Here is a 10815-nt window from a genome sequence, read left to right on the forward strand (position 1 = left end):
ACGAGTCTTCCCGTGACTAAAGTACTTTAGTCACAACTTTGCCCTTTCTGTGTCTTAAAACCGTAGAAAAACTGGCGCTTTAAAAGTGGAAGTAGAAAATATATTAAATATTTCATGTTCTATCCAATTATTTACGAAACCTGCCCGTGTCCATCAATTGAAAGAGGAAATGATCCGAAGCAGACAGAAATATAAAGTTTAACTGCACTCAGATGTACCTAGGTTTTATTGATTTCCGACTCCTCATCGTTAATGGCCGACAACCCGAGAAGAAAGTAAAATTAAAGCACACGTCTCTCATTGTCTATCTTATCTTCACAAACCGAAAGCGTAATAATAAAACATTTGGACATGAATAAACTATTGCATAGTAAATTCAACGCCCATATTACCTTCTGGTCAGAAAGTTCCACTTAAATACTGTTTGTTTTAAAAACTCAGATCAGAAAAAGAAAAGAAAAGAGAACAATTAATCAAGGTAAAGCTGTGAATTTTGCTCTAGGTTGAGAACTTGAAAAGAAAGCAGCACAATCAAAACCATCGCTGCATGTTGGATGCTTGCTTTAATTGTTGATGAAGATTAACATTTATAAAGCGCGGAAATGGGCATAATATACTTTGTACTTTGTAATCTGCCTGCAGGTAGGTTGCAAAATTCGAAAAAGCGCTCGAGATGCAAACGTTTGATAAATTTTTCACATGCACTCCGCTCCAAATAACTTCGAGCAACAACACAACATATTTGTAGATTAAAAATTGATTTGAGCATAAAACACTCTAGATGCAAGCAACTAAAGTTGATGATTTTAAGATACACATAGAAAAATATCACTAACGTTAGTTGTGTGTAATTTTCAAGCATTAAATGTTGTACCGACGGCAAATCAAAAAGGAAAAGCTTTATCTCCATCTCAAAATGTACTCCAAACAAATTCTTGGTCGAGTGAAGGAGTCGAAAGAAAATATGATGCCAAGGCTCGCCTATTAATGCACGTCACACTTCGGACATCTCACAATTAACAAGTTAATTGGCCGAAAATGAAAAGTTTAGATAGAAAATACTCAAATTTATAATTAACCTTAATTAATTCTTTTATTCACCTTGTTCCAAGGCACAAAACAAGCAAATTTTTTCATCATTACACCACTTTCTACTCTCGTGTGTGCGGTAATTAATTAAAAACATTTACCAAAACAAATTAAAACATTAATCTTGCAGCATCATCAATCTCAATTTTTTGGCATAATTATTAATATAAACATTGCTCATTTCTCATTTCTCATTGCGGTGCGCGGAGATTTTTGAAAGCGAATTCACCGAAATTATTAGCATTGCTATCACGAACACGTTTGCGGAACATGATAAAAGATATGCTGTGCGTCATTAATACAACACGAATGTAATGCGTTTGACATTTCCGCTGGCTGTAAGGAGGGTTGCATTGAATTTATGAGAGCAGACAAATATTACGCGACTGCACCCTTGAATTATACAGGGTGAAAAAATTATTTAAAGAAAATATTATTTATAAAACTTATTTTTAGTAAAAAAAATAAATTTTTATAAAATAAATTTAATAAAATTATTTTTTAAAGAAAATTAATGCAACACCCTGTATATTATAATGCAGTAAAGAGTTCTAACGCTGTTTGCTTTCGGCACTCGCCTCTTGTCGTGTGGAAAGTGGAAAGTGGAAATATTGATAAGAACTGCAACTCTTGCCAACGGGATTTATGATCGCGATATTTTCGCTTTCTATCTCAAACGAAAATTTCGTCACACGCGAGAATTATTTTACTCGAAAAACATTCCGCAAATCTAATTTACAATTATAAAGTTTTATTAAGTTATTTGTGTGTTGATGAACCCTGAGGTCAAATTATAATTACCAAGCGTGTTATGGTATTGTATTGTATTGTTGCTAATTAAATAAAAGTGGTAAGATCGTGCGGCGCGCACGAGGTGTTCGCGTTTATTTATAATGTTGGTTATTTATAACGCGGCCATTCATTATTACCGGGAATCGGCGGCGTTCGCGGATATGGGCAAGTCGATATAGCAAAGGTAAGGCCCGAATTAATGATGGTTATGCGCGCCGCTGACGGGGAACAACCGGTTCAACCTTTTCGCTCATGTCAGCGAGCATGTATGCCACGCCAGATGAAGGAAGGTTAAAGCTCAGGTTTCATCTTAATCGATCTTTGCTTTAATTTTCAACGCGCGCGCACACACAAAACAAAAGCTAGTTAAAAGCACCGACAAAAAGTGTTTGGATGTGTTTGGAAGTGTAGCGAATCGTTTTGATTCATGCAAGGAATTTAAATGTGCATTGTTGTGAGGGTAATGTATGCGGTTGAACATTCTTACGTGCTATTTAATTAGCAAACCGTTTGAAATACCAAATAAATGCCAAATGTAAGAGGATTGAACTCTGGCTAATAGCTTCGGAGCAGAACTAGTAATATTTTTAGGAAAAATGCTAAAAATTTACATTTTTAAACTTTTATGACAAATATTTTTTATATTATTTCAACGAGGCACTTTTTGGCTATGTTTTGATGAAGAAAGAAGTTAATTTGAAAAAGTATTTTAGAAAATATTTGAGTTTTACGAAAAAATGCATAAAATTACAAAAATCTAAAAATTCCAAAATTTTTCAATTTTAACAGCAATTTTCAAAGACTTTCAACTGAAAATTGAAAAATTAAATAATTATAACTAATAGCAAGTTTAATCAGCTATAATTTAGTGAAAACAAAATTAAATTTTATGCATTTCTTAATAAGATATGAGGTTTTTTCCAAAATATTACAAAATTCACCCCAACATTTTTCTGACAAACAAAAGTTTGGTTATAATGTTTTGGGAATGCAACCCAAAATACACGTTTTTAGTTTTGCTACTTAACTAACCTCGCAACTAAAAAAATGAATACATTTTTTAATTTCAACAATACGAAACGAAAAAGAAGAAATTATACACTTTCCGAAGACAATAGAAGTGTGTATAACTATTACTACTGGTATGTTGCAAGCCCGGCACATTGCATCCGGAGTTCTGCGTGGTTTTCTTTGCAATTACAATAATTACCAATGAATGTACTCTCGTAACAAGCTAATAGTAGTACCCACTAACACCGCTAGCCGCGCTAGTACTCCAATTCTCAAGCATCGTGTGAGATATTCCTCCGATCGAAAACACGAACACGCATTGTTAGCGAAATTATTATTAGAAACAAAGTTCATTCATTTTGTAAGCACACAAGTGTGTTCCTACACGGATACGACTAATACTAAAAATATTTATGCATAATCCACCGAATACCACTCGAGTGTAATTGGATAATCAACGCATTCAGCGCATCAAAGTGGTCGTTAGAATGTTTTATTATTATTGAAATAACGGTGAATACTTTTCACATCACCAGCGATTAAAATTATCTCAGAATGTTTAAATCTACAATGGATTCATAGTTTTAAACATCGCTCGAAGCCAATTTGTATTTTGTGTTAATAATCGTCATTTGCATGTTATTTCATGACACATATTCAGAAAATTGATAATAATTACGTGTAAAATGCAGAAATTAAACAAATAATTATGAAAAGTGTTACAAAATTATTATTATGATAAAAATAATATTAAAAAATGCAAACTTACGTTTTTTGTAAATTTTACACCTCCAAATATTGATTTCTTGTCCTGCAACAAACAAAAAACATTTATTAACTCAACTTTTCAATTAATTACGTGGCAGATTACTTTACGACTTCCAAACACCAAATACGCATTCTTGTTTATCTACGCGACCGCATTAAGTAAGATTTAGAGATTTCGGCGCAGAGCAAGTTTACGACAATTAGCTTTTATTGTGTTTGCTGCTCCCTTGAATATTCACGCACATAAATTCTATTACACTGACAATATCATTGCCGACATCACCACACCACACGTTTCTGTCACCAGTAAGTGGATTGCAACACCCCCGATATCCCGGCGAAAACTTTACGCACTCCACATCAACCCACGAAATAAGTCGAGTTAAGAAATAAGAAGTAAACTAAACCCGTCTGCCGACACTACTCCTATCTTAACACCAGCAGGGGTGATGTACAAACCATCCACGCACTCATGTCACACACAAAACTGTCGAGTAACTTCTTGTATATATACTCGTGTATATATGTAGCTAGAGTATAGTTATCGAAATAGTATTGGATTAAATATCCGCCATGTGTTGATGTTGACTGTAAGATGACTAAGACGGAACTAAATTGGATTTATGTCGCAGGAATATTTCCAGATCCGCAGAGCACACACACACACACGTCAACTCGTCTCCAACTGTAAACTTTGACTTGAAGTTTACTGCAGTCACGCGGAGCAACAAAAAATGTTTTTATTTTTTATATAAGTTCCCATGTGCCCATAACGGAATTATATTTCTCTGTATATAGCGTGTTGTGATAAATGCGTAATAAAATTGCAGCGCAATTTCGTTTGTGTAGCGAAAAAAGTGGAAAGACAATTGTTCAATTGCACGTTTTTATTGAGTTGAAAAGTAATGAATGAATGAATGAATTTCACGTCCAAGTAACCTGATTTTTATTTTATAACTTCATCTCACTACAAACAGACGCTAATTTAACCGCAAATGTAATACACTACTTTGACGAATTGAAAGGTGTAAAATTACTCAGTTGTAAGAGCTAGGAGAGGCAAAAAGTTTTCGGGCAAGAACAATATTTGGCTTGGTTTTATTTTTATTGTGATTGGACGTGAACTAATATTTATATTTTAGAAGAATTGAAGTTTAGATGCAATTTTAAGCAATTGTTTATGATTTAATATGAAATAATTTTATATAATTTAAAAGAAGAACTCTTTATTTATGTTTTTATGAAAACAAAAATTAATTTGAAAAAATATTTTAGAAAATATTCGACTTTTACGAAAAAAGTGCATAAAAATCTCAAAATTTCAAAATTCGTCAATTTTAACAGCAATTTTTTTATATTTTCAGGGAGAAATTTAAAAATTAAATAATTATAACTAATAATGAGTTTAATTAGCTATAAATTAGAGAAAACAAAATTAAATTTTACGCATTTCTTGAAAAGATATAGCTTTTTTACCAAAACATTGCAATAATTCACTAAAACTAAATTTGCGCAAAAATTGAAAAACCAAAGCACCTAGCCGTAACTCCCATTGCAAATCAGCAATGTTACACATTCCGGCCACGGATAAGACACCTCGGCATGCTAATTACAATCGCGTCTAAATAACAATTAATTGTGGAAACAAAGTGGCAGCCAGCCAAGTATAAATAATGAACGATATGAACAATGCACAATGTCGAAATCTTCGCTCGCGCACTACTGACATGAATAATGCGCCAATCCGACAACTTTCTGTGCATCATGCGAATTGCATGTACGCGCATAATTACGCGGCGCGTATACCGAATGATTCCGTTATTGTTCGCGATATCTTTTCGAAAACGTTCACTCACAACACTCGCCAGCGCCTCTCTAATAGACGTGAACTAAATAGATGCAAACAGAATTTCGATTCAGTTATCAGCGCTGTTAGTGTTACCGTACGGGCGTTCCGAAAGCAACGTGTATATTACTTTGATTGATCATCGGCAGGAAGCCTAATTAGCTCACAAAACCAGCGAACAATGAATAAATCACACGATAATGAAGAAAATAAATAAAATTATAGGTAGGCGAGACGAATTTGATTTGATTTGGACACTATGTGTGTGTATTCATGTTTATTTTGCAAGTAATTAAAAGCAGAATACAATGCGCCGACGAAAACAATTGCTTTTTATTACTATGTCTTTATTATGACATTTAAATACTTAAAACATAAATTTTATGGATGTAAACTGTAAATTTATTATTATTTATTACACAAAGTTTATGTTTCATTGTATTTTCTACAAAAACTATGTAAAAATCAATAATTTAAAGCCTTTTTTGTTATTTATCTTAAAGTTCACGTGTAAAACAATAAAATAAAACAAAAATCATTTCTCTATCTCATTTACTTTCAAAGTTATAACCAAAAATTAAAAAATAAAGTTCTGATGTAACGTACAACCTTTGATAGTGATTCAACAGTACAAAAACCTAACCTTTTTTCATGCCTAATGCTAGCTACTTAGGAAAATTGTACAATGTCACAGCGTAGCACTGTTTGTCGCACGATTATCATCGCGTTTCGTACCGTATACTTTGCCCAGCGCGTTTACATTTACATTATTCACCGCGGTGTGCATTTATGAAACTATATTTATTCGTCTTCACGTTTTTAGCATTAACGCAGCGCAATGGATGCCAATGTACTACTGTAGTTCGCGATAAACTTCTACACAAATTTCTCGCATGTTTGCGACCTGTGTTCCTGTTCCTTATTGCTGAGATGCGCGATGTTTATCTTTTCGCGCTCACACTTAAACACTCCAAACGATCGTAATAAAAATAAAATAATAATAATAATAATAAATAATGTTCAAAGATGAGATTAGATGCGATTGTCATTACTCACCCCATCACTATTATTTGTTATACATTCAAGGTTAGAACATAACCTAACTTAAAAGTTAAAACCTATCAAAATGAAAGATTTCTATATTTCTATATTGATAGGACGGTAAATAGGAGTATATAAAAGTGTGCGTTTGTTGGCTTGTCGTTTCCGCACGTCGCTCGATGTTTGTTTCACTCTGGATGTGTATAAATGGCCGATTAAGATAACGGTGATGCTCGCCATACAGAAATAACAGGCCGCGGTGTTGACCCTTTCGTTTATACCGGGCGCGCGCGCGGCGAGCTCTTACTTCTTATTCAAGAATGCCGCATGTGTTTGGTTGTTGCTTCAACTTTTACTCGGACTCGGCGCGTACGTGTGCAACAAGCGACAAAAATAACAACACTTTTACGCTACAGATATCATAACGTAACAACTGCTCGTGTGTTATATATCTATAAATTTACAATGTACAATGGTAATAAATTAATATCATTGCTAGACACATGGACGAGAAGTGAATGCAAGTTTCGATTTCAATTTGTACTCCACACCTACTCAAAATTTCATATTTTACACTTGGAAGAGAAACCGAATGTATTCATGATATTTGTTTTGATATTTGTGAAATGGATGTTTGACTATTGATTGAGTTTTAAAAAATGTTGAAAATGTTTATTATTTCTTGTGAAAATGATATTTTTGCAAAAAATGCATTTCCGACGCTTTTTGGACGAAAATTTTGAAAATAAAAGACAATTTAAACAAAATACAACCGAGTTGCCACCCGTAGGCAACCCTCTTATCACCTAGTTGATTTCTAGTGGGGGAAGTGACGTCAGTGTTGAGTTATTCGCTCAAAATGCTAATTTTTCTTTCTTTTTGGCGGTTTTTCTGAATTTTTCACTTATTTTTATTAAAATATTATTAAATAAAATAAATTTGACTTCATCATCAAGTCCATTATCCAAATAATTCAAAATCAAATAAAATGACATAATAAACAGGATGTAAATGTCCTTGCCGTCGTTTAATTTGATTAGATTAGAGTGATATTCACATTATAGCCAACAATTAGAGGACATGTCCATGGATGATGGTGATATCAATGCCAAAACATATTCGGTTACGTTATTCAATAAATACTATAATACTATATTGACTTTTAACGTCAATATATCCGCATTGTGTGACGTTACAACAGACACTCACTATTCAATTATACTTGCTATAGAATTACGCGGAATCAACTGATGTGCATTGAGATAAAAAAAAAAAAACCGGCGAGTATGGAAAGTAAAAGTACATCTCACAAGTAAAAACATTGAACTCTCAAGAACTCCCGAAATGTGTAATTACGACGAATGTGTGTGTCCATCACTATAATTCACTGCAATATTTATCGTGCGAGTTTCTAAAAGAGTTTTCAGCGTTAATAATTTTAGAAATTTCCAAATATGGACGAAAAATTACCACAAAAGAAAGCGCGAGACAATATTTCATTAAAATTAATACGAATTTCGATGTCGCCCAACCTGTATCGATTAAAACTATAAAAGAAAAAAACGCTCAATTGACGACAGGAAACTAATAAAGGGAATTATTTATTGGAGCTAAATGATTGTACATGCTACCAATCCCACATCTTTGATATTTATTACCGCAGCAAATAAAAAGCGTATCATTGCTCAATGCAAGCGACCAAAAATTAATTGATACTCTCTAGGAGTATCAAAGTGTAGGTATTTAATTAACGTTTTCATCGTTTGTGAATCGAATGCGCGCGCGGTATATCAAACAAAACCATTTCGAGATATCTATCGCTATTCAAGGAATAAATGGAGTGTAAAAATTGCATTTCACACATCTGAGTCTGAGGTGAAATGAAATCTCCGATTTTGGGAGGTCTAAAAGCAGTAATAATTAAATTTGTGCCACAAAGTACAATTATAAACTCGCAGACACTAACAGACAACAACAGTAAAATGGAAACGTCACTTAATGCTGCTGCCTGCAACGGTATTTATCGGACATCCGCGAACACAAATGTTCAAGCTGAAGCTAATAATGCATTAAACATTAAAGCATTGAAATGTGTGACACACATCGGAGCAGAAGAATAACTCAAGTGCGCGAGATTAAGAACGCGATGAAAATAAATAAATAAATAAAACCGGTTATTCGAAATAAAATAAAATACCGGTTATTTTTATTTTTTTATTTCACATACTAGAACAAAGACGTTCAAGTGGCAGATAAATCTTAACTGTTTCAAGACTAATGAGGATCATTAACGAAACAAAATTGGAATCATTACGGAATAAATTAAATTTCAACGCACACATCTTGATATAATTTAATTACGCAATCGTCTGCTCGTGCTGCTCTGTTATTGCATCCTGTTAGCGCCAATTTTCCGCGAATATTACGGTCGTGGAATAATTATGAAGTTATAGTGGCGGCTGATTAAAATAAATTTACGCGTCTCACCTCCGTTTGGCGAAATGTCTCATTTATGAGTATAGGATCAAAGAGGTTTTTGTTTTGCGCTTGATCGTTAATGCTGCGCGTGTGTGATGGGCAATAAGTGATAGATAATTGGAATTGCATGATGGAATGGGCAAGCGCGTACGCGCCGCGCATGGATAATTAGTTGATGGGCAAACGCACGTAGGCAAACGCACGTTTGGTAATGCATCTCGCGTTCGACCAGACTTTGACTTTTATCGTCTGCATGGAAATTTATTTATGATCCGCTCGCATGCGTTTAGCGTATTAGAAGCTATATCATCAGCGGAATATTGATAGATGTATATTTATAACGTCAGAAAATGAAATAAAATAGAATACTGTGTTTTATTCACAGAAAAACAAAAATTTTCGTTGTTTTTTAAAAGAAATTTTAGTTATGAACTTGAAATATATTGAAAACAATAAGAAAAATTAAGAAAATTTGTTTGGATGTTTGTTTGTGTCGCATCTACGCAAAAACCACTCAAAATAATTTAACAAAATTTTGTATAGAGTTAGTTTAGACCTAAGAAAATAACATAGACTACTTTTTTTCGTTTTGTTTTGCTTTGTTATCTCACAAAACGCGATTATTCTATTTTTTCTAGATATGTATCTAAATGACACAAAATTTTGAGGTTAGTAGCAAAAAAGCACGTATGCAACCAATTATGCAAGTTACATTATAAAGTAATTTCGTTGTTTTGTGTTTTTTTCTCTTAAAACACAAGAAAAAACACGTACTATGCTCGTTAAGTAGTCGCACACGTTCCAATTAACAGTTTCGTAATAGTTACAATTTAATTTAATTGCTGAGCAAAAATGATGTTTTGACGCAGTTGTACAACTTTTTTTCATGTGTGTACCTGTAAAATTACTCATCTTGAGTAAATTTTTGTTGTATAGCTGTTTATGATTTGCATAATAATTCCTCATCCGGACGACCTTGCCCTGGCTGAGTGACCACCGCGACACACACACCACGCACACCGCACGCAAAGGAAGAATCTTCGGCTTGGGGGCCACTGTGATACCACTGGCACTGACCAGCCAGATCCAGCCTACCATGCAACTACCACTTACAACCGGCCACGCCGTTTTGTATAATGGTAGAATGTAACAAGAACAAAACCTAGACCGGATAGAAACAAAAGCGAGCGAGCGAGCGAGTGCATTGTCCCACAACTAGACTTAACTCAATGTTGCTTAATTTTTTCTGTTGTTTTTTGTGCGTCAATGTTACGAGTACGAGTATGTGACTACAATTATTTTATTATTTTATATTTCATGTCTTTTTTGAAGACCAGAGACTCACATAAAGTGAAATCTGTTATGTAATCTCTTAAAAAATTAAATAATACACAATTAAATCAAAGAATATTACTTAATACACTTACCCTTTGTGATTTAAGCCGTGGAGATTATTTCCTTCGTGTAAAAGAATTATTTTCACTGCCACAAATTCACATTTAAATCAAATAAATTGTCTATGTTGAAAATAAATCCTCACAAACGCGTGTTTTGTATTGTTTTTTGTTTGTTTGTGTAAATTTTTAAGATAAGATAGCAGCCGAAACGCGCACCGCACCGACTCTTCGAAAGTCGGCAACTCAACTGACTGCGAGTGCAGAGAGTGCAGACACGAGACGCGCTTGTGCAGCACTGCAGCCGGTTCCAGCGCGAACCTTGTACTCACTACGCGAACGGCAAACGAGTCTGCTTTTCCCAAACTCGCCTCACGCCTCCTCTACCTCACCAAA

General features: G+C 34.0%; 1 protein-coding gene across 1 annotated transcript in view; it reads right to left on the reverse strand.

Moving 5' to 3' along the window:
* ko (Stork-head domain-containing protein knockout) overlaps nucleotides 1–10765 on the reverse strand; it is a 42176-nt gene extending 31411 nt beyond the window's left edge. The window contains exons 1-2 of the mRNA XM_065308534.1: nucleotides 10453–10765; nucleotides 3662–3703 (exon numbers count right to left, since the gene is read on the reverse strand). The gene's annotated coding sequence lies outside the window, so the exon portion shown is untranslated. The remainder of the gene's footprint in view (nucleotides 1–3661; nucleotides 3704–10452) is intronic.
* Between the last annotated feature and the right edge of the window lie 50 nt (nucleotides 10766–10815).

The sequence above is a fragment of the Atheta coriaria genome, unplaced genomic scaffold (genome assembly GCF_025399875.1).
Source record: "Atheta coriaria isolate IRGN ID8LTWV9N9 unplaced genomic scaffold, Caltech_Dcor_3.1 hic_scaffold_7_pilon, whole genome shotgun sequence".
Taxonomy (NCBI): Eukaryota; Metazoa; Arthropoda; class Insecta; order Coleoptera; family Staphylinidae; genus Dalotia; species Dalotia coriaria.